The sequence below is a fragment of the Amblyraja radiata genome, chromosome 22 (genome assembly GCF_010909765.2).
Source record: "Amblyraja radiata isolate CabotCenter1 chromosome 22, sAmbRad1.1.pri, whole genome shotgun sequence".
NCBI classification, from domain to species: domain Eukaryota; kingdom Metazoa; phylum Chordata; class Chondrichthyes; order Rajiformes; family Rajidae; genus Amblyraja; species Amblyraja radiata.
The window spans coordinates 10,697,947-10,719,817 of NC_045977.1; the positions used below are offsets into that span (position 1 = coordinate 10,697,947).

At 47.0% G+C, this 21,871-nt stretch overlaps 1 pseudogene; it reads right to left on the reverse strand.

The window, feature by feature from the left end:
* Positions 1-18,159: 18,159 nt before the first annotated feature.
* On the reverse strand, positions 18,160-18,270 carry LOC116986036 (annotated as a pseudogene).
* Positions 18,271-21,871: the final 3,601 nt, after the last annotated feature.

Sequence of the window (21,871 nt, forward strand, 5' to 3'; positions counted from 1 at the left end):
GTTTAACCTTCTTAACCAACCTTCCATGAGGAACCTTGTCAAAGGCCTTACTAAAGTCCATATAGACAACATCCACTGATTTACCCTCGTCAATTTCCCTAGTAACCTCTTCAAAAAATTCAAGAAGATTAGTCAAACATGACCTTCCAGGCACAAATCCATGTTGACTGTTCCTAATCAGACCATGTTTATCCAGATGCTTATATATATTATCTCTAAGTATCTTTTCCATTAATTTGCCCACCACTGAAGTCAAACTAACAGGTCTATAATTGCTAGGTTTACTCTTAGAACCCTTTTTAAACAATGGAACAACATGCGCAGTACGCCAATCCTCGGGGACTATTCCCGTTTCTAATGACATTTGAAATATTTCTGTCATAGCCCCGGCTATTTCTACACTAACTTCCCTCAATGTCCTAGGGAATATCCTGTCAGGACCTGGAGACTTATCCACTTTTATATTTTCAAAAGTGTCAGTACTTCTTTTACTTTGAAACTCATAGTATCCATAACTACTCTACTCGTTTCCCTTACCTCACATAATTCAATATCCTTCTCCTTGGTGAATACCGAAGAAAAGAAATTGTTCAATATCTCCCCCATCTCTTTTGGCTCTGCAGATAGCTGCCCACTCTGTTTTGCAACATACGAGGAATTTCATTTGCCAAGTCGGTCATAAAAATAAAAAGCAACGGAACACACAAAAACACATTTTAACATAAACATCCACCACAGTGACTCCTCCACATTCCTCACTGTGATGGAAGGCGAAAAAAGTTTAAATCTCTTCCCTTTGCTCTCCCGCGGTCAGGGGCCTCGAGCCCTCTGTTGATGGGACGATCTTGACTCCCGTAGCCGGTGGCGTTTGGGCCCTCCACATTGGGGCGTTCAGCTCCTGCATCAGGGGGATGTCAGACCCCCCGCGCCGGGCGATCGAACCCCGGGTCGGGGCTGGTCGAGCCTCTGCGTCTATGGAGCTCCCGACCAGCCTCTCCCGAGTCTGTGAGCTCTCGATGGTAAAGTCCGCAGGCCGCGGTTGGATCCCAGGCAAGGAATCGACTCCGATATTAAGTCTACGCCCCGCGGTGTGGCTCAAGGTCAGTCCGAAGAGGCTGATGGTAGGCCGCAGAGTGACCGGAGATGCGACCCGGAAAACAATCGCATCTCCAGCAAGGTAAGAAACAGAAAATAACGTTTCCCCGAACCCCTCCCCCTTCCCCACCCACCACATAAAACAAACCGGAGAACATTTACACAAAGTTTTAATTTAAAAAAAATTAAAAGTCAAAAAAACGGACAGACTGTTGGCGGGGCTGCCAATCGTGCTGCCGATCAAAGATAGTCCAAGGGTGACCAATGAGGTAGATGGCAGTTCAGGACTGCTCTCTTGTTGTGGTAGAATTATTCAGTTGCCTGATAATGTGGAAGTTATCCATCCAATCTTTTAACTAATTCTGCATTTTGTGAAGGTATTGATGTTCATGTTATATGGCTCATGTTTCATTATGTATTTATACCATATTCAAGCCCACAGGAAGTGCATGTGCTCTATTCACCCGTGCAGCATACAATTGAATTAGACCTAGATCTGAGTTTAGATGCTTGTGGAGTGCCTCCGAGATGGATTCTTAGAGCAGATTGTACTGGAGCCTACCAGGGAGAAGGCAATTCTGGATTTAGTGTTGTGTAATGAACTGGATTTGATAAGGGAATTCAAGGTAAAGGAGCCATGAGGAGGTAGTGATCATAATATGATAAAGGGCCTGTCCCACTTAAGTGTCCTTGGCACGCAAATTACGCGACCTCGTCGTTGCGTTGGGGCGCACAGGCATCGTATGGCCGTGTGGGGCCGGTCCCATTGAGAAGCGCAGAGGGGTATGTAGTTGTGCGCGACATCGTGCGGGGCTCCAAAATTTTTGTAGCGAACAAAATCTTTGCGCACCAACGGCCTGTCGCGTAACTGGTGGCCAAAGTGGGACAGGCCCAAGACCCTGGCGCGACGCTATGACTCACCTCCAACAGCAGCAGAAGCAGGCAAACGATCGCCAAACTCGGCCTGGGGCTCACGGCCGTTGCGGTCCAGAACCTCCACCATTTCTACTCCCAGAGCGGGACCAAGAAAATTGAAGATAGACACAAAATGCAGGAGTAACTCAGCGGGACCGGCAGCATCTCTGGAGAGAAGCAATGGGTGACGTTTCGGGTCAAGACCCTTCTTTCAGACTGAAGGAGGCATGAGGGAGGAGCTGGCCAAAGTTGACTGGAAAGAGACCCTGGCAGGGTTGATAGTGGAACAACAATGGCAAGAATTTCTGGGAATAATACAGAAGGTGCAGGATCAGTTCATTCCAAAGAAGAAGAAAGATTCTAAGGGGAATAAGAGGCGACCGTAGTTGACAAGTCAAGGACAGTATGGGATTAAAAGTAACATTAGCAAATTTGCAGATGACACAAAGGGTGGCCGTGTGAACTTTGAGGAGGATGCTATGAGGATGCAGGGTGACTTGGACAGGTTGGTGAGTGGGCAGATTCATGGCAGATGCAGTTTAATGTGGATAAATGTGAGGTCATGTGAGGTTGGAAGAACAGGTAGGCAGATTATTATCTGGATGGTGTCAAGTTAGGGAAAAAAAAAAGTTAGGAAAAGGGGAAGTACAATGAGATCTGGGTGTCCTTGTAGATCAGTCACTGAAAGTAAGCATGCAGGTACAGCAGGCAGTGAAGAAAGCTAATGGCATTTTGGCCTTCATAGCAAGAGGAGTTGAGTATAGTTGTACAGGGCCCTGGTGAGACCACACCTGGAGTATTGTGTGCAGTTTTGGTCTCCAAATTTGAGGAAGGATATTCTTGCTATTGAGGGAGTGCAGTGTAGGTTCATGAGGTTAATCCCTGAGATGGCGGGACTGTTATATGTTGCTAGAATGGAGCGGCTGTGCTTGTATACTCTGGAATTTGGAAGGATGAGAGGATATCTTATTGAAACATACAAGATTATTAAGGGTTCAAAAGGGAACTGCAGATGCTGGAATATCGAAGGTACACAAAATTGCTGGAGGAACTCAGCGGGTGCAGCAGCATCTATGGAGCGAAGGAAATAGGCGACGTTTCGGGCCGAAACCCTTCTTCAGACTGATGGGGGGTGGGGAAAGAAAGAAGGAAAAAGGGGAAGAGGAGGAGCCCGAGGGTGGGCGGATGGGAGGGTGGGAGGAGACAGCTAGAGGGTGAAGGAAGGGGAGGGGACAGCACAGGCTAGCCAAATTGGGGGAATTCAATGTTGATGCCATAGGGGCGCAAGGACCCCAGACGGAATATGAGGTGCTGTTCCTCCAATTTCCGCTGTTGCTCACTCTGGCAATGGAGGAGACCCAGGACGGAGAGGTCGGATTGGGAATGGGAGGGGGAGTTGAAGTGCTGAGCCACCGGGAGGTCATGTAGGTTAAGGCGGACCGAGCGGAGGTGTTCGGCGAAACGGTCGCCCAACCTACGCTTGGTCTCACCGATGTAAATTAGCTGACATCTAGAGCAGCGGATGCAGTAGATGAGGTTGGAGGAGATACAGGTGAACCTTTGTCGCACCTGGAACGACTGCTTGGGACCTTGAATGGAGTCGAGGGGGGAGGTGAAGGGACAGGTGTTGCATTTCTTGCGGTTGCAACGGAAAGTGCCCGGGGAGGGGGTGGTGCGGGAGGGAAGGGAAGAATTGACGAGGGAGTTGCGGAGGGAGCGGTCTTTGCGGAAGGCAGACATGGGGGGAGATGGGAAGATGTGGCGAGTGGTGGGGTCACGTTGGAGGTGGCGGAAATGGCGGAGGATTATGTGTTGTATTTGCCGGCTGGTGGGGTGAAAGGTGAGGACCAGAGGGACTCTGCCCTTGTTGCGTGTGCGGGGATGGGGAGAGAGAGCAGTGTTGCGGGGTATGGATGAGACCCTGGTGTGAGCCTCATCTATGGTGGCGGAGGGGAGTCCCCGTTCCCTGAAGAACGAGACATTTCATACCAGGGCAGCGCAAATGTACTCGTTCCTCAGGGACCGGCGATTCCCCTCCGCCACCATAGATGAGGCTCACACCAGGGTCTCATCCATACCCCGCAACACTGCTCTCTCTCCCCATCCCCGCACACGCAACAAGGGCAGAGTCCCTCTGGTCCTCACCTTTCACCCCACCAGCCGGCAAATACAACACATAATCCTCCGCCATTTCCGCCACCTCCAACGTGACCCCACCACTCGCCACATCTTCCCATCTCCCCCCATGTCTGCCTTCCGCAAAGACCGCTCCCTCCGCAACTCCCTCGTCAATTCTTCCCTTCCCTCCCGCACCACCCCCTCCCCGGGCACTTTCCGTTGCAACCGCAAGAAATGCAACACCTGTCCCTTCACCTCCCCCCTCGACTCCATTCAAGGTCCCAAGCAGTCGTTCCAGGTGCGACAAAGGTTCACCTGTATCTCCTCCAACCTCATCTACTGCATCCACTGCTCTAGATGTCAGCTAATTTACATCGGTGAGACCAAGCGTAGGTTGGGCGACCGTTTCGCCGAACACCTCCGCTCGGTCCGCCTTAACCTACATGACCTCCCGGTGGCTCAGCACTTCAACTCCCCCTCCCATTCCCAATCCGACCTCTCCGTCCTGGGTCTCCTCCATTGCCAGAGTGAGCAACAGCGGAAATTGGAGGAACAGCACCTCATATTCCGTCTGGGGTCCTTGCGCCCCTATGGCATCAACATTGAATTCCCCCAATTTGGCTAGCCTGTGCTGTCCCCTCCCCTTCCTTCACCCTCTAGCTGTCTCCTCCCACCCTCCCATCCGCCCACCCTCGGGCTCCTCCTCTTCCCCTTTTTCCTTCTTTCTTTCCCCACCCCCCATCAGTCTGAAGAAGGGTTTCGGCCCGAAACGTCGCCTATTTCCTTCGCTCCATAGATGCTGCTGCACCCGCTGAGTTCCTCCAGCAATTTTGTGTACCTTTAAGATTATTAAGGGATTGGACAAGCTAGAGGCAGGAAACATGTTCCCGATGTTGGGGGTGTCCAGAACCAGGGGCCACAGTTTAAGAATAAGGGGTAAGCCATTTAGAACAGAGATGAGAAAAAACTTTTTCACCCAGAGAGTTGTGAATCTGTGGAATTCTCTGCATCAGAAGGCAGTGGATGCCGATTCTCTGGATGCTTTCAAGAGAGAGATAGAGCTCTTTAAAATATCAGTCAAGGGATATGGGGAGAAGGCAGGAACGGGATACTGATTGTGGATGATCAACCATGATCACAATGAATGGTGCTGCTGACTCGAAGGGCCGAATGGTCTACTCCTACACCGATTGTCTACTGTCTCCTATCTCCGTTTCTTGTATAAGAGTGCCTAGATCAGTTGTCCACTGTCTGATTGGTCTCAGTCAGTTGATAGTCTGATAGTGTGGGAAGGAACTGCAGTTGCTGGTTTAAACCGAAGATAGACACATAAAAGCTGGAGTATCTCAGCAAGTCTCGAGAAAAGGAATAAGTGATGTTTTGGTTCGAGACCCTTCTTCAGATTGAGAGTCAGGGAAAAGGGAAACGAGAGATATAGGCGGTGATGTCGAGAGATACAGTATAGAACTAATGAATGAAAGATAGGCAATAAAATTAACGCTGATAAAGGAAACAGGCCATTGTTACCTGTTTGTTAGGTGAGAACTTTCATGTTGAGCAGACTTTGGGCTTCCAACCTCCATCCATTTGTATATCAGGTAGATCTATTGTAGGTTATCCCGATGTGGTTAATGGTAACCCATTGCTTCCAGTAAAGAAAGGAACCACAAGCCTGGCTCCTCAGTCACCACCAGGCTCATGGTCCGTTAATACATGGTTCACCTTCTAACTGGTTCTTTAATTGCATCTGAGTAATCTGACGAAAAATGTTATACTTGAGACTAACTGTTGACCTTCTTAGCATTGTATCAATTAAGGTTAAAAATGTCTCTCTTTTCACATTCTTATCATACACTCATAGAGCCTCATAAAATCCCTAATCTATATTTTCCTGTTTTGTTATTATTGAAGCGGAAAGTAAAATTCAATTATTGTAATCATTTCTATCTGTAACCGCAAAGGATGAAGTAATTCTTCATGAAATTCAATTTATTCACACGAACCTAATCAAAGTTTCAAAGAAATGGGCTTGATAACACCGCTACTTTATCAGTTGATTAAGAAACATTGGTGACATTTTAGCTTTTGAATTCATAGCCAAAGCTGCTATTGACTCAAGACACTGCCGGCAACTTTGATATTGTTTCGTATCATTGTCAAGCAATATATTTACTTCAAACTCATAAAGATACATAGATGTTTGGAGAATATTTCATTTGCTTTCCAGTGGGTTTGATCAAAGTTAGCAGGTAAAACATATCGGTCTGGGAGATGCCGCACATTCATTGTTCGACTCTGAGGATTGGACCTAGTTGGTTTTTAACATGTATTTGACGATCTGTTGCTGTCTCATACTACAGTAAACCCTTGTTGTAGTCGACCATGGAGAGAGGGAACCACAGGATGCACAAAAACCGAGTTAGGGGGATAAATATTAACTAGTTTAACCCAAGACCGGGTGGGAAGAAGCACGGCACCGGTGGGGGGGGGGGGGGGGGGGTTAAACCAGAGGGAATTCACAGGCCAGGGAGCCACAGAGCCACAGAGCCCCCAGCCCCACAAGGGGGCACCAGGGACGGGGCCGGATTTAGATGAAGAAAGGCCCTAGGGTATTCCACTTGTGAGGCCCCTCCCAATCTCCCACCCCCACGACAAGAGGAAGATGGAAGAGTCCACCAGATTGACACCGATGTGCAGCCGAGCGTGGCCAATGAGATAAGGGCTGGAAAGCTGCACTTTTTATTTATTTATTTATTGCCACTGCTAGTGTCGAGTTCTCGGCTTAAAACACTATTATTCTGAAAAGGGGGTCAAGGAAAATTACTGAAGTGTTGTTTAGAGACAACAGTGCATTGTGGCAGCATATGTAAGAAAGACCTATGACAGTGTCAAAAAATATTATACACCAGGCCCGTACAAAGCTTTTCAAAAAGGGGGGTGGCATGGCAGGATTGCAAAATATTTATGTGAAATAAGTGCATGCGCATGCACAAGTGTGAAGCTCAAAGACCCTTGCGGCCGGGGTCTGGGGTTTTAGATGATCTCTAGTGCATTCTGAGCCTAATTTTGGAGCATTTTTGGACAATTTATGACCAATATTTCAGAAATAATTTTCGATGAGTCAAGAGTAATGAGTGGTTGGAATGGGATGATTGGGTTCATTGTTGAATACATTTTTAATCAAGAATTGAAGCTGTCCTTTTTTTAATAATCAAGTTGTACTGTAAAATGTTATGTAAAATGTTAGAAAGGAGCATGCAAACACTGCAAATAAAGTACTGTTAGTTTTTGCAGTGAATAAAACCTTTTTTTAGAAAATGTTTTGTGTGTTGATTTGATTGCCTGTTACTGTTCGACTGTGTTAGTGCGTGCACATTAAAAATATGATGAGAAATGAAATTAGGCAAACTATGGAATACATATTTTTCAGGTATTGTTATCAAGGAAAAGAAAGCAGTTCCAATGTTGATATTATTCATATGGAGGAGAAATATAATTGGTCTAAAACCTACCTTAATTTGCAATCTCACTAAAGATAATCCCCCTTCCTCTCGCAAACAAGGCCCCTACCCGCCACACGAACCCAAAGCCAGACTAACCGGACAGATAGAAGCCACCCGTGGTCACAATACCAACCCAACCTTTTTCTCTACCCCCTCCTCAATCTCACCCCCCATCCCCCTCACATCCCCCCTCTCTCTCCCTCCCCCCCCCTCTCTCCCTCCCACGCAGCGAGGCTCTGACTCTGCGCCGCAGACACCGCAGCCCCTCCCCCGGGCACGGAGAAACGGGCACTCCCGCAACGCAATGTTCCACAACTTGGAGTAGACACCTAGGATCTTTGATAGACATGAGGCATCGAGGTGATTGTGTGGAATGCAAATGGAGATCTGAACCCGCCCGGGGCCATTGCGCACGCGCGGAGAGACTGCGTCATTTTGCGTCGCTACTGCGTCACCGCCTTCCCCCAAGTGCGCAAGCGCGAATGGTCGCAATTTTCCCCCCCAAAACGTCCAGCGGGCCAGAACCAGAATTTCGGGTAATTTTCTTCAAAGTGGAAACACTGATAGCTCTCGAATCTTTTTTTTCTCTGTATTTTTTTTACTCTGGGAAAAAAACACCTTGGTCGGAGGCCCCCTAGGTTTTGAGGCCCTAGGCTTCATCCTATGAAGCCTATAGGTAAATCTGGCCCTGCTGAGGCCCCCCTAGATCTCGAGGCCCTAAGCTTAAGCTTGTGAAGCTTATACGCAAATCCGGCCCTGGGCCCGATACTCGCTTCACTTTTATGCTCGCTCTCCTCTCCCACAACCTGAAGCAAGTTCAAGTTCAAGTTCAAGTGAGTTTATTGTCATGTGTCCCTGTATAGGACAATGAAATTCTTGCTTTGCTTAAGCACACAGAAAATAGTAGGCATTTACTACAAAACAGATAAATGTGTCCATATACCATGATATAAATATATACACACATGAATAAATAAACTGGTAGTGCAAATAACAGAAAGTGGTTGCTAATAATCAGAGTTTTGTCCGAGCCAGGTTTAATAACCTGATGGCTGAGGGGAAGTAGCTATTCCTGAACCTGGTTGTTGCAGTCTTCAGGCTCCTGTACCTTCTACCTGAAGGTAGCAGGGAGATCAGTGTGTGGCCAGGATGGTGTGGGTCTTTGATGATACTGCCAGCCTTTTTGAGGCAGCGACTGCGATAAATCCCCTCGATGGAAGGAAGTTCAGAGCCGATGATGGACTGGGCAGTGTTTACTACTTTTTGTAATCTTTTCCTCTCCAGGGCGTTCAAATTTCCGAACCAAGCCACGATGCAACCGGTCAGCATGCTCTCGACTGTGCACCTGTAGAAGTTAGAGAGAGTCTTCCTTGACAATCCGACTCTCCGTAATCTTCTCAGGAAGTAGAGGCGCTGATGAGCTTTTTTGATCATTGCGTTCGTGTTCTCGGACCAGGAAAGATCTTCAGAGATGTGCACCCCCAGGAATTTGAAGTTCTTGACCCTTTCAACCATCGACCCGTTGATATAAATGGGGCTGTGGGTCCCCCTCCTACTCCTTCCAAAGTCCACAATCAGTTCCTTGGTTTTGCTGGTGTTCAGGGCCAGGTTATTGCGCTGGCACCATATGGACAGTTGCTCGATCTCTCTTCTGTACTCTGACTCATCCCCATCAGTGATACGCCCCACAATAGTCACGTGGTGCCGACTCCCTGGGTATCGTGGTGGAAACAGGAAGGGGCGTGCAACGGGAGCCCTGCGCTATCACCAGGCGTTCCAGGCACGCGTTGCCAGGGCGACACATGTGCAGTGGTGCATCCAGCAACCCAGGACCTCGTTTTGCTGCAGCCGCTGCAAACCCGTGTCCAATGCTAAGCCCTTCAAGAATGTTTTACTGCCCTCTCGCTCGCGCTCTCCCTGTCACTGTCGTTTTGCTGTCCAATGCTGGGCTCTGCCCACAACCGCCACCATGAACAGCTGCCTTGGTCTGTTACAACCAAAATAGTAAGATTAAACGAGAACTTACCAGTTTGAAGTTTGATCTGTATTTTATGAGGAGTTACGATGAGGGATTATGTGAAGAACCCCGCCACGACGCATGCGTGTCATTCTTCAAAGCAGCGGTGTGAAATCACAGATAACTGTAATGACTAAACATAGTAAGATTAGAGAAGAGATACCAGTTAAGTATATGATCAAGGGTGGGAGCGGAGGGCACGTAATCCCTCATCGTAACTCCTCATAAAATACAGATCAAACTTCAAACTGGTAAGTTCTCGTTTAATCTTACTATTTTACTTCGGAGTCACGTGAGTGACTACGTGAAGATTTTAAAGCTCTGATATTTCATGCCGTGGAAACGAGTCCATGCATCACGTCTGCCTTGATGACTGTAGGAGGAATTGTGTTAACATAATTTGGACATGAATTCGACATTGAAATCATAAAATTTATTAACACAAATTTATAACCCCTTTTTATGGGTTTAAATTAATTTACAGAACTTACATTTGTTTCTGCAAACGTTCCAGGTTTCATTACTGGTTTATTGTAAAATAATTGGAATGTTTTTTCCCCCAGACCATCCTGCTGCCTTGAGGATTTGGTCCATTGGTACATCCAACTGTATCGCTGCCGATGTAGCTGCAGCCCTGGTGGAATGAGATTTTAAAATATTAGTATCCACCCCAGCCTGTGTTAGCACCTGTTTCAGCCATCTTGAGATGGTCTGGACCGTCACTCTTTTGTGTGGTTGCTAGTGGCTGACCAAAAAGTGCCTTCTCATTGCCTCTTAGGATTTTAGTTTTCTCCATGTATAACGACAGATGTCTTATTATACACAGACGGTCATCTGTTTGGGTATGGCCTAAATTGTATATTGAGGCCTGCTGATCCCTGTCTGTTCTGCTTACTAACTCATAGATATGAAACGTAATATTTTCTGTTGAGGAAGTCATGTTGTCCAGTCTTAGTTTATGCAGTGACTGTACCGTCTGTGCCGTGGCCAATGCCATTAGCATGACTGTTTTTAATGTCAGTCTGTGTAGGGACAGAGCTGTTGCTGGAGACCAATTCCTGAGCATCTTCAGGATAATACTTACATCCCATATTTGGGAGTACCTGGTTCTTGGGGGATTAGTATTAAAAATTCCCCTCATAAGTTTTGTTACCAGTGGGTGAGTCCCAACAGAGTAACGCTCTGTCCCCTGCCATAGGTAAGTCGATAGGACACTTCTGGCACAGTTGATGGCACTGTAACTGAGCCCCTCATCATAGTGGAGGCCTGCCAGATATTCCAGAACAGACGGGATGTTCATGTCTCTGTAGGTGATGTTGTTTTGATGGCAGTGCATCGCCCACTTCCTGATATAGACCAGATACTGTTTTTTGGTTGACTGTCTTTGGACCACCGAGATCATGTTCACTGTTCGGTCCGTCAGTCCCAGTTGTAGTAGAGGTGTTTTTAAAACTCTACAAATTAATAAGTTCAAATGTTTATGGCATGGGTGGCTAACCCTTGTTACGGGATTTAGCAATAAATCTGGTCTATGTGGGATGGTGATACATGGTTCTAATACCATGTTTAATACCACTGGGAACCATGGTTGAGTAGGCCAATCGGGTACTACCAATACCAGACGCAGAGTCTTGTTGTATTTTCCTTAATACCCGACTGATGAGGCAGTAAGGAGGGAATGTGTAAATAAACAATTTCCCCCCCCCCCCCCAATGCAGCGAAAATGCATCTGTCCGCCGCTGCGCCAGGGTCTGGTTCCCATGAAACATAATTTGATAACTGGTGGTTAAGTCTGGATGCGAATAGATCGATATCTGGTGTTCCATATTTTGCTGTAATATCAGAAAATACTTTTTTATTCAACATCCATTCGGTGTTTTCATTAAATTTGCGTGACCTGGTGTCTGCCACTAAATTTAGTCTTCCTGGTAGGTAAGTGGCTGATATCCAAATATCTCTCTGGATACACCATTGCCAAATTGTATTAGCCAGATTGTCACATGATGTCGATTTGTTTCCACCCATGTGGTTAATGTATGCTACCACGGTGGTATTGTCTATCTGTAGTCTAACATGCTGGTGATATGATCCAGTACAATATGACTTTAGGCCATGGAATGCACCCAACATTTCCAGGTAGTTTATGCCCAGTGTGAGTAATAATGATGCCTCCTGAGCAGTCCATCTACCTCCACAGCTGGTGATGGTATTGGTGGCTCCCCACCCAAGTGCACTGCTGCTGTTGTTGCGCTGGTGTCTGGATTTTCGGTTTGGTTGGCGTTGGAGGTCCCCGCATCTTCCAAGGCCGGCCTGGGCCATGGCCTAAAAAGACTCATGTTTTGAATACCGGGCCTTCGAGCTTTCACCAGTTCTGCTGGTGGGTGCGTAGAGGTGCTGTCTTTGGCTGTAGTGTTTGTTGGAGTCCATTTTATTAGTCCAGTAGGTTCTCTTGTTCCTGCACCCCTTGCACACTTGTCTTTCCTTCTGCAGACCCCTCTTCCAGGTCAGCCCAGAACTGACCCGCAGTGCTCCCCTCTGATGAGGTAGAAGCACTGTGCAGCCCTTCAAGAGGTACTACTGTGGGTTTATCATAGGGTCCACAGTGACCCGACTCCATCTCCCGGAGTCTGTCACATTGGAGCAAATGCTCCACACACCGCTCCATCCAGCTCCAGTGCTCTCGGTCGCTGGACGCCCGCGGTTGTTCAAAGTCGGACTCCTCTGAGTCCACGACCTTGTTTGTTTTTGTGTCTAGCCTTTCCGCCCAGCTGCGTGGATCTGGCCGGTGCGGAGGCGACATCGGGCACAGCTGATCCCACTATCCCACGGTGTTGTACTTCCGGTGGCGCTGGTGCCAGCAGCCTCCACCTACAGCCCGGTATCTTTTAGTTTTTTTGTTTATTTAGTTATGTAAAAGTGTGTTTTTTTGTGTGTTTTTTGTGTTTTTATGTGGGGGAAGAGGGTACGGTGCGGGGGATACCGTCCTTCAGCCGCTTCCTGGTGAAGACGCGACTATTATTCGAGTCGCGTCCTCGCCCCCCCCCCCCCCCCCCCAGCGGCCCACCTACTGGATTGGCGTGGCCTTTCCTGCCGGGATCGACCAGAGCTCCAGCAGCGGCGGGACAGCGCTGATACATCGCAGGGCTGGCGGTGCCTTACCGGGGATCGCCGTCTGGAGCCCGGAGTGCTGGACCTGTGGCACCGACATCATGGAGCTGCGGTTTGCGGAGCTCCCAACGCGGGTGGCGCTGATGGACAGCGCGGGGTCCTGCGACTCTGCCCGGCTCGGCCTGCGGACACGGGAGCTGCGGACTCCGGCTGCGGGAGGCGGCTGATCGGGAGGTCCGGGCCGCTGAGGAGGATGTTCACCGTCAGGGTTCGGCGTTGGCGTTCCACCAGCCCGGCGTGAGGGCCTGAACATCGGGCCACCCAGGGCGGCGACTGCGGGTGCTAGGAAGGCCTCGACCATGAGTGAACATCTGGGAAGAACGGAGTGGAGGCTGGCTGGACTATGGTGCCTTCCTCACCTTGGTGCCACTGTGTTATGTTGTGTCGTGGACTTTCACTGTTTGCGCTTTTTTTTAAATTCTATTTTATTTTTAATATGTTTTATTACTTATTATTATTTATTTATTTTTATTTTTATGATACTGCCTGTAAGGGAAATTCATTTCGTTGTCTCTAACTGAGACAATGACAATAAATTTGAATACAATACAATACAATACAATACAATACAATACAATATCGGTGATCCGAGTGCCGCTGGCTGCTGCTGGCTGCCCGCTGCTCCGCGGTCCTCCCTCACCAGCTTTGTCCTTACTGCCGTGGAGTGGATCTGGCCGGTGCAGAGGCGACATCGGGCACAGCTGATCCCATCTAGCCCACCAGCTTTGTCGCAGCCCGTTGGTTTCTCCACCTATAATTAGCATGGTAAAAACACAAAAAGACCGCAGCTCTTACCTGCAGGTCCAAGTTAAAATTGTCGCTACGGGGGAACGTCGTTCCACCCCGTCTCCTGCCGTTTTCGACGTCCAAAAAGTCGACGGCCCCATTTGAATAGTCTCCCGCCCGGCCGTGGTGTTCTGGCCGGCGCGGGACCAAAAGTCGGCACAGCTGACCCCTTACGGGGCTTGTGCCTTCAGCTGCTGCTGGCTCCCGCAACTTCGCGGTCCTCCCCAGCCAGCTTTACTCGCAGCACTTGTGGACACTATTTTGTCCAGCTTCCCCCCGTGCAAAAACAGCGCGGGGACAAAAACTACCGCAGAGTAAATCACTTACCTGCAGGTCGCAGTTTCAAACTTACCGCTGCGGGGGACACTCCACCCCGCCTGTCGTTTCGCAAGCGTGAAGCGATATGACACGCAGGCGTCATGGCGGGGTTCTTCACGTAGTCACTCACGTGACTCCGAAGTAAAATAGTAAGATTAAACGAGAACTTACCAGTTCGAAGTTTGATCTGTATTTTATGAGGAGTAACGTTGAGGGAATACATGAAGAGCCCGCCAGTACGCATGCGTGACATTCTTCAAAGCAGCGGAGTGAATCACAGATACCTGTAATGACTTAAGCATAGTAAGATTAGAGAAAAGATACCAGTCGTGTTTATGATCAAGGGTGGGAGCGGAGGGCATGTATTCCCTCAACGTTACTCCTCATAAAATACAGATCAAACTTCGAACTGGTAAAGCGGCCTTTTCATGGGGCGAGTTGACGCAAGATGTCACCAGAGTGAAGAGGTCGTGGTCCAGCACGAGTCTCGCACGATATAACGGCAGTAGATAAAGAGTTCCCACGGTACTCGGCATTTCTGCTATTTGTGCGAGTGACTTGTCCGTTTCCCGAGCTTTCCCGTTAAATCTTGAATGAACATCGTGAACTACACGTGACACAAATGATGTAACTTTTTTTTTCACACACTATATATATCCTCCCTTGGTTGAATTGGCTCATTTGGAGACATATTTTACTGTGTATGTGGGAGACACAGATGGACTGAGCACAGTACCTCGGTCTTACTGTGTGTGGGAGAGGGGGAGAAAGAGACGTACACTCACAGAGGCAGAGTCTCTCAGCCTGTGTAAGAGGGAGGGAGAGAGAGAGAGAGAGGCACACACAAGGTGGATGTGAAATCTCACCTGCCTGTTTCAGTGACAGACACCCGCCGTCAGTAAATGAAGACACCCCCATCTGTCTCCCCCCTCCTCTCCCTCGACTCCCCCACCTTTCCCTCCCAACTCCAGTCCCGTCCCGACCCCCTGGGAAACTGAATAGAGCAACAGTCAACTGCTGCCTGTGCGCTGATATGACAATAAAGGCTACTTTACTTTACCGAGTTAAAGAGTTCCCACAGTAGACTGTAAAACTGGGACCCTGGTTCTGGACTCCCCCAACACCGGAACCCTTCTTCAGACAGCCTAATCGGAATTTAGTCTGAAGATGTGTCTCGTCCCGAAACATCAGCTTTTTTTCTCCAGAGATGCTGCTTGACTCGCTGAGTTACTCCAGCTTTTTGTGTCTGTCTTCGGTTTAAACCAGCATGTGCAGTTCACTCCTTACACGGGTCTCTGTACAACATTGATTGGTAGCGTTCCGGACCCCTGGACCCGAGGACTCCGACCTGTATCTCTCAAAGAAGTACATGTGAAAAAATTCTCACGGACCATAAAAATGCGTAACCTTTCAGTAAAGTCCCTTTTAAAGTCCCTTTTAAAGATTATAGTTATTTTCTTGAATCTCATTAACATAACTCATGAATAAGTTGATGTCCATATGCGGATGCAAATCTTTATTTTTATTTATTTTTTAAATTCAATCCCACATAAGATAATTTTTACTCACCTTCTGTTCCCTCTGTCCAGCTTCCGGGTTCACCGTTCGCAGGAGTTCCCACGGTACCCGCAAGAGTTATTACGGATATCGCACTGGCCACTACGTTCATATAATGTTGCAATACTCAACCACAAGTGTACAAGTCAATCTTGGAGAAATTCAAACTTTCTTGAATTTTCTCCCGAGTGACCAAGTTACACGATGACCTGCCGTTAGCGCTACGGTGGTCCACGGTGGTCCACGAATGCCGCACTGTTATCGCACGAGGTTCCCACGATGTTAAACTCTGGTTAACTCTTGCGTCAAGTCGCCCCGTGAAAAGGCCGCTTTAGTTCTCATTTAATCTTACTATTTTACTTCGGAGTCACGTGAGTGACTACATGAAGATTTCAAAGCTCTGTGATTCAAACCGTGGAACGAGTCCATCATCACGTCTGCCTTGGTTTTGGGGAGAATAGTGATAACATATTAAACATCAATATGATATATATAAATAACCATAAAGTTAATAATAATTGATAGCCCCTGTTTTTTGGGGTAAATTATGGTACAGAAACTTAACAATGTTTCTGAAAAATTCCAGTTTCCATTACTGGTTAGTTATAATCTTTAGAATGTTCTTTCCGATGGCCATCCTGCAGTCCTGAGGATTTTATCCATAGGAACCTCCAATTTAAATGCTGCCGACGTTGCTGCAGCCTGGTGGAGTGAGATTTTAACCCAGTTAGTGTTTACACCAACTTTTGTCAATACTATGTTAGCCATTTAGCTGGCCTGGCCTGTTATTCTTTAATGAGACTGTCTGTCGTTGATGAGAAGTTCCTCTTCTGTGCCACTGATGGTCTTGGTTTGTTCCATGTATATTTGTAGATGTTTCACAACACAGTCAATCATCTGTAGGGTAGGCTCTAAAAAATGTTATTTTAAGGCCTGCTGACCCCTGTCTGTTTAGTTCCCTAATTCCTGAATATAGAAGTGTAAGTTGCCAGGTGAACTGGTCAAGGTATCCAGCCTTAATTTGGTAGGGACTGAGTCCTTAGTGCCGTGACCTAAGCCATCAGCATGACAGTTTTGTAAAATGTCAAAAACTGTAATGACAGCGCTGTGGCTGGAGCCCAGTTCTTTAACAACGTTAAGACGATGCTGATGTCCCATATTTGGGAATACCTGGTCTTTGGGGAATTCCCATAAAAAGTGTCCCTCATAAGCTGTTGTTCCATTCTCTTGCCATAGGTAAGTAGATGGGCCACTTCTGGCACAGTTGATGTCACTAATACTAAGCCCCTGTAGGTTAACAAAGCTTCCAAACAGGCTGGATGATGTATTATGGTTGCAACACATCTCCCATTAGTTTATGTATTTTAGACATTGTCTTTAGGTTGATTGTCTGTGGCCCGCTGTGATCATGTCCATTGCTCTGGCCGTCAGTCCCAGATGTAATAGCGGCGCTTTCAGACTCTATGATTTAAGCGACTTATATGTTCATGGCACGGGTGGTTTTCCCCATACTTCATCGTCTGTTTTGGATGGTGCTGCATGATTCTAATCTCATTCCCAGTACCATCTAGAACCATGGTTGGGTAGGACAGTCGGGTACTATTAAAACACCAGACGCAGAGTCTCGTAGTATTTCCCTTAGTACCCCCCCCTGATGAGGTTGCCAAATTGTGTTGGCCAGATTGTTACATGATGTAGATTCCCTTTCACCCATGTGGTTGATATGTGCTACCACAGTAGTGTTGTTAATTTATAATCTAATAACCTGTTTAATATATTCCAGAGCAACATGACTTTAGGCCATGAAAAACACCCAACATTTCCAGGTAGTTATGCCCAGTGTTAGTAATAATGATGCTTCCTGTGTATTCCATCTTCCTCCACAGCTGGAGATGGAATTGGTAACACACCATCCTAGTGCATAGCATCCATATGCTGGACCATAGACTGGTTGCTGACAATGATAGGATTGGAGCAATGCCCAATGTTATCTTTCCACCATTTAGTTCCAATATGGCTTCTGTATGGCTTCATCATTCTATCGAAATGATCACCATTAATTTTAAGAGCTCATATTTTGGCCCTCTGTAAATCTTTATAATGTAAGGGTCTGAATTATGTGGCTGGAAACCATATGTTGCCAATATTCTTGCTACCAGTCTGATGGATGGTTTATCCTCATGTCAATGATTTTGCTGTATGCCTCTATTAAGGTTGTAACCTCTGTTGGCAAAGTTACTGACATGAGGAACTGAGTTAATGGTGAACCCCAAATAATCCCTTTAGTTTGAAGGCTTTAATTTTGATTTAATTGGATGGATAATGATCCTAGTTTCCAAATAATTGTTAAGTGGCTGTTACCGTTTGTTCAGCCCGTCCTAAGTTTCCACACAATTAGTATGTCATCCAAAGAATCCATTACCATTGTGTGGCTGGTTGTCATATTTTGTAAATAACCTAGGTGCTAATGTAAACACATTAGGTAGTGCTCTATACTGCTAGAGCTGAGCCATCCAATTAGATATAAATAACGTCCGTGGTCACCTGTTATGGGTACTGAAATAGTAAGCATCCTTTGAATCAATGCTTGCCATTTTCGTTCTTAAAACGAATATACTTAACAATAGAAAAGGTTTCTGTTCTTAAAACGAATATATCATATTATTTATTTTTAATTTATTTATTTATTTTTAATTTATTAATATATGGTCCCTAGATAAGGGACATATCAGACATTTAAACTGATAAGAACAGATATTATACTTGATCTTAGCCAAAAAGCCGAGATCTGATCTATGATTGATGCGTCAAGCGCCATATCCTATTTTGTTAGGAAGGGAATGCGTAGATAATAATTCTTCCCTTGCAATGCAGCTAAAACCCCATCTGTTGCTGATGTCCAGTGTCTGTATCCCATATGACATATTTGGTAATTGGTGATTATGTCTGGATACGAGTAGATCGGCATCTGGTGTTCCATATCGTGTAGAAACATCAGCAAATACTTTAGCCCAATATCCATTTGGTGTTCTCCTCCAAATTCCTCTCTCGATATATCAGCTGGACTAGAAGATTATGTGTTGTAAAATTCTATTGTGTATCCCCGGATACTGTTTAAGATATGAGTGTCAAAAAGTTATTTATTCGATGTCTTCTCGCACCAACCTCCTTGCTTCCTTCTGGTTTTACTGTTTTCTTCTGGATCCCCGAGGCCGTGTGTTGTGGGTGTACACATCTTCCAGCATAGGGGCGATACCTTTGAGGATGATGTTTGGACGTTTAGATGAGCTCCAGTTTGGCTTCATTGTCCAACTCCTTGACCTTCTAGATAGGTCACCTCCAAATAAAAAGATTTTGCTAGGAGGTTTCGGGTTTACACAGGCCCGCGTCAATCCCGGTTGGATGTAACCAGATGCATAAATTGATTAGTTTAGTACATTCAGTGATTTACAATCCCCGCTGGCAAGTGACAGCTATGGTGTCAGCTAATGTTTGCCCCTGCAGTAGATAGAAAACATATGGTCTATGCTGGCTTCTAACCTGGTTTGTAGATCTTTCCCAGTTAGCTTTACTCACAGCTGTACTGTTGTTCCCCCTGAAACATAGACAGACATTCCCGTGTGACTTCCCAGATGGGAATAGAAACATAGAAATTAGGTGCAGGAGTAGGCCATTCGGCCCTTCGAGCCTGCACCGCCATTCAATATGATCATGGCTGATCATCCAACTCAGTATCCCGTACCTGCCTTCTCTCCATACCCTCTGATCCCCTTAGCCACAAGGGCCACATCTAACTCCCTCTTAAATATAGCCAATGAACTAGCCTTGACTACCCTCTGTGGCAGAGAGTTCCAGAGATTCACCACTCTCTGTGTGAAAAAAGTTCTTCTCATCTCGGTTTTAAAGGATTTCCCCCTTATCCTTAAGCTGTGACCCATTGTCCTGGACTTCCCCAACATCGGGAGCAATCTTCCTGCATCTAGCCTGTCCAACCCCTTAAGATTTTATACGTTTCTATAAGATCCCCTCTCAATCTCCTAAATTCTAGAGTATAAACCAAGTCTATCCAGTCTTTCTTCATAAGACAGTCCTGACATCCCAGGAATCAGTCTGGTGAACCTTCTCTGCACTCCCTCTAGGGCAATAATGTCCTTCCTCAGATTTGGAGACCAAAACTGTACGCAATACTCCAGGTGTGGTCTCACCAAGACCCTGTACAACTGCAGTAGAACCTCCCTGCTCCTATACTCAAATCCTTTTGCTATGAAAGCTAACATGCCATTCGCTTTCTTCACTGCCTGCTGCACCTGCATGCCTACTTTCAATGACTGGTGTACCATGACACCCAGGTCTCGCTGCATCTCCCCTTTTCCTAATCGGCCACCATTTAGATAATAGTCTGCTTTCCTGTTTTTGCCAGAATGGAATTTGTCAGTAAATTTTTGGACTGCTAAATCCTTCAGTCACAACATAAGTAGTCCTGTATTTCTATCAGGAAAGGACCAATAATGCACTCTATGTACTTTGTGACTTAGAAAAGGCATCACCTCATTGTTACAGCTCTTACATCTGTTTACCTGTCCAGGGTTTGCCCTAGACTTGACCCCAGCACTCTTCTGACAGAAGAGTCTACTGGGGAGAGAGAAGCATGATTATAGCCCTATAGAAAAGGTGCTGCTTCCTTCTCCCTGAGTCTGTCTTTTCCTCAACCACTTCCCTGAAATAGTAGAAGTAAAATACAGCCCTGTATAAGGTGCTGCTATGGGACCTACCCACTGGAGGATTTCTTCTTGGACCTGCATCGCTGCAAAACGGTATGTTCTCGCAGGTGCAGGTTCCGCAGTGCCAATGCGGTGCAGTGTACACGGCCACTGTGCCGCCTGTATCCCCGTTGGCCTGCGGTGCTCCAAAGCGCGGTGCAGTGCTCACAGCACTGAGCCGCCCGTACTGCCGTTAGCCTGCGGTGCTCCAACGCGGTTCAGTCCCTCGGGGAACTGGCCGCTCGCGACCCAGGCCCAGCGGCTCCAACGCGTACTCAGTGCTCTCGGGCACTGACCGCTTGCCGCTATTTTTAGTGCTGTGGAAAAACCCAGCACCTTCCAGCCTCTCGGACCCATGTAGTATAGGTCCGTGGGGCTGTTGTCCGAGCCGTCGGAATGACGGCTCCAGAATGCTCCACCGCTGTTGGCGTCCTGCTGGAGCTGAGGTCGGCTCCGGCTCCCGTTTAAGGGAGATAGTGGTGCCCCCGGCCGTTGTTGGCTGCCTGCAGTTCTGCAGACTCTCCCCAGCCAGTTTTCATCAGCCTGCCTGTAAAAAAGGTAAGTCAAGAAACTAAGTTCTCCTACCTTACTTGTTGCAGGTTCAACCCTGCCGTTTGGGAGGAACGTCCTCCCCTCGTAATGACTTGTTCACAATGCGTGTAGCGATAATGACAAGCATGCGTACTGGCGGGCTCTTCACGTAGTCACTCACGTGACTCCGAAGTAAAATCTGTATTAAAGAGGTCCTTAATAATGAGGGTAGGCTGCACTCTCAGTATGTAGCGTTATGTATACACTGTGCAACCAGGCGCCCACTGCTAAATAAATGTGAACATGTTGAAGAGGTTCACGTGTTGTATAAACACTCAGTTTAATATTTAAACGATACAGCTCAACAATTAGTACAAAAGGGCAAGGTGTGTGTGTTAAGGTGTTGTCTGTGAAGTGAAGACTAGCTCCGTCGATCGCTGTACCCCGACAGCTGACCACCCAGGTCAGCGTTGATTGGTCGGCCCAGATCATGCCAGGCGAGTGCTCGAGCTCGAACGAACGACGGCTTGAGACCAAAGTGGCTCGGCCAACCACAATGTCCTGAAAAGTTTAGTTTAGTTTACATGTTGTAAAAAGCTTTGGTCATGGCACTGATCCCACAGGATGCCAACATTAAATTGTCCTCTTTTCCCTCCTCGTTGGTTTATGTTCTATTTGAGATAAAGACATTTGGAAAGACATTCTTGCCATAGAGGGAGTACAGAGAAGGTTCACTAGACTGATTCCTGGGATGTCAGGACTTTCATATGACGAAAGACTGGATAGACTCGGCTTGTACTCGCTATAATTTAGAAGATTGAGGGGGGATCTTATAGAAACTTACAAAATTCTTAAGGGGTTGGACAGGCTAGATGCAGGAAGATTGTTCCCGATGTTGGGAAGTCCAGAACAAGGGGTCACAGTTTAAGGATAAGGGGGAAGTCTTTTCGGAGCGAGATGAGAAAAAAAAATTCACACAGAGTGATGAATCTGTGAAATTCTCTGCCACAGAAAGTAGTTGAGGCCAGTTCATTGGCTATATTTAAGAGGGAGTTAGATGTGGCCCTCGTGGCTAAAGGGATCAGGGGGTATGGAGAGAAGGC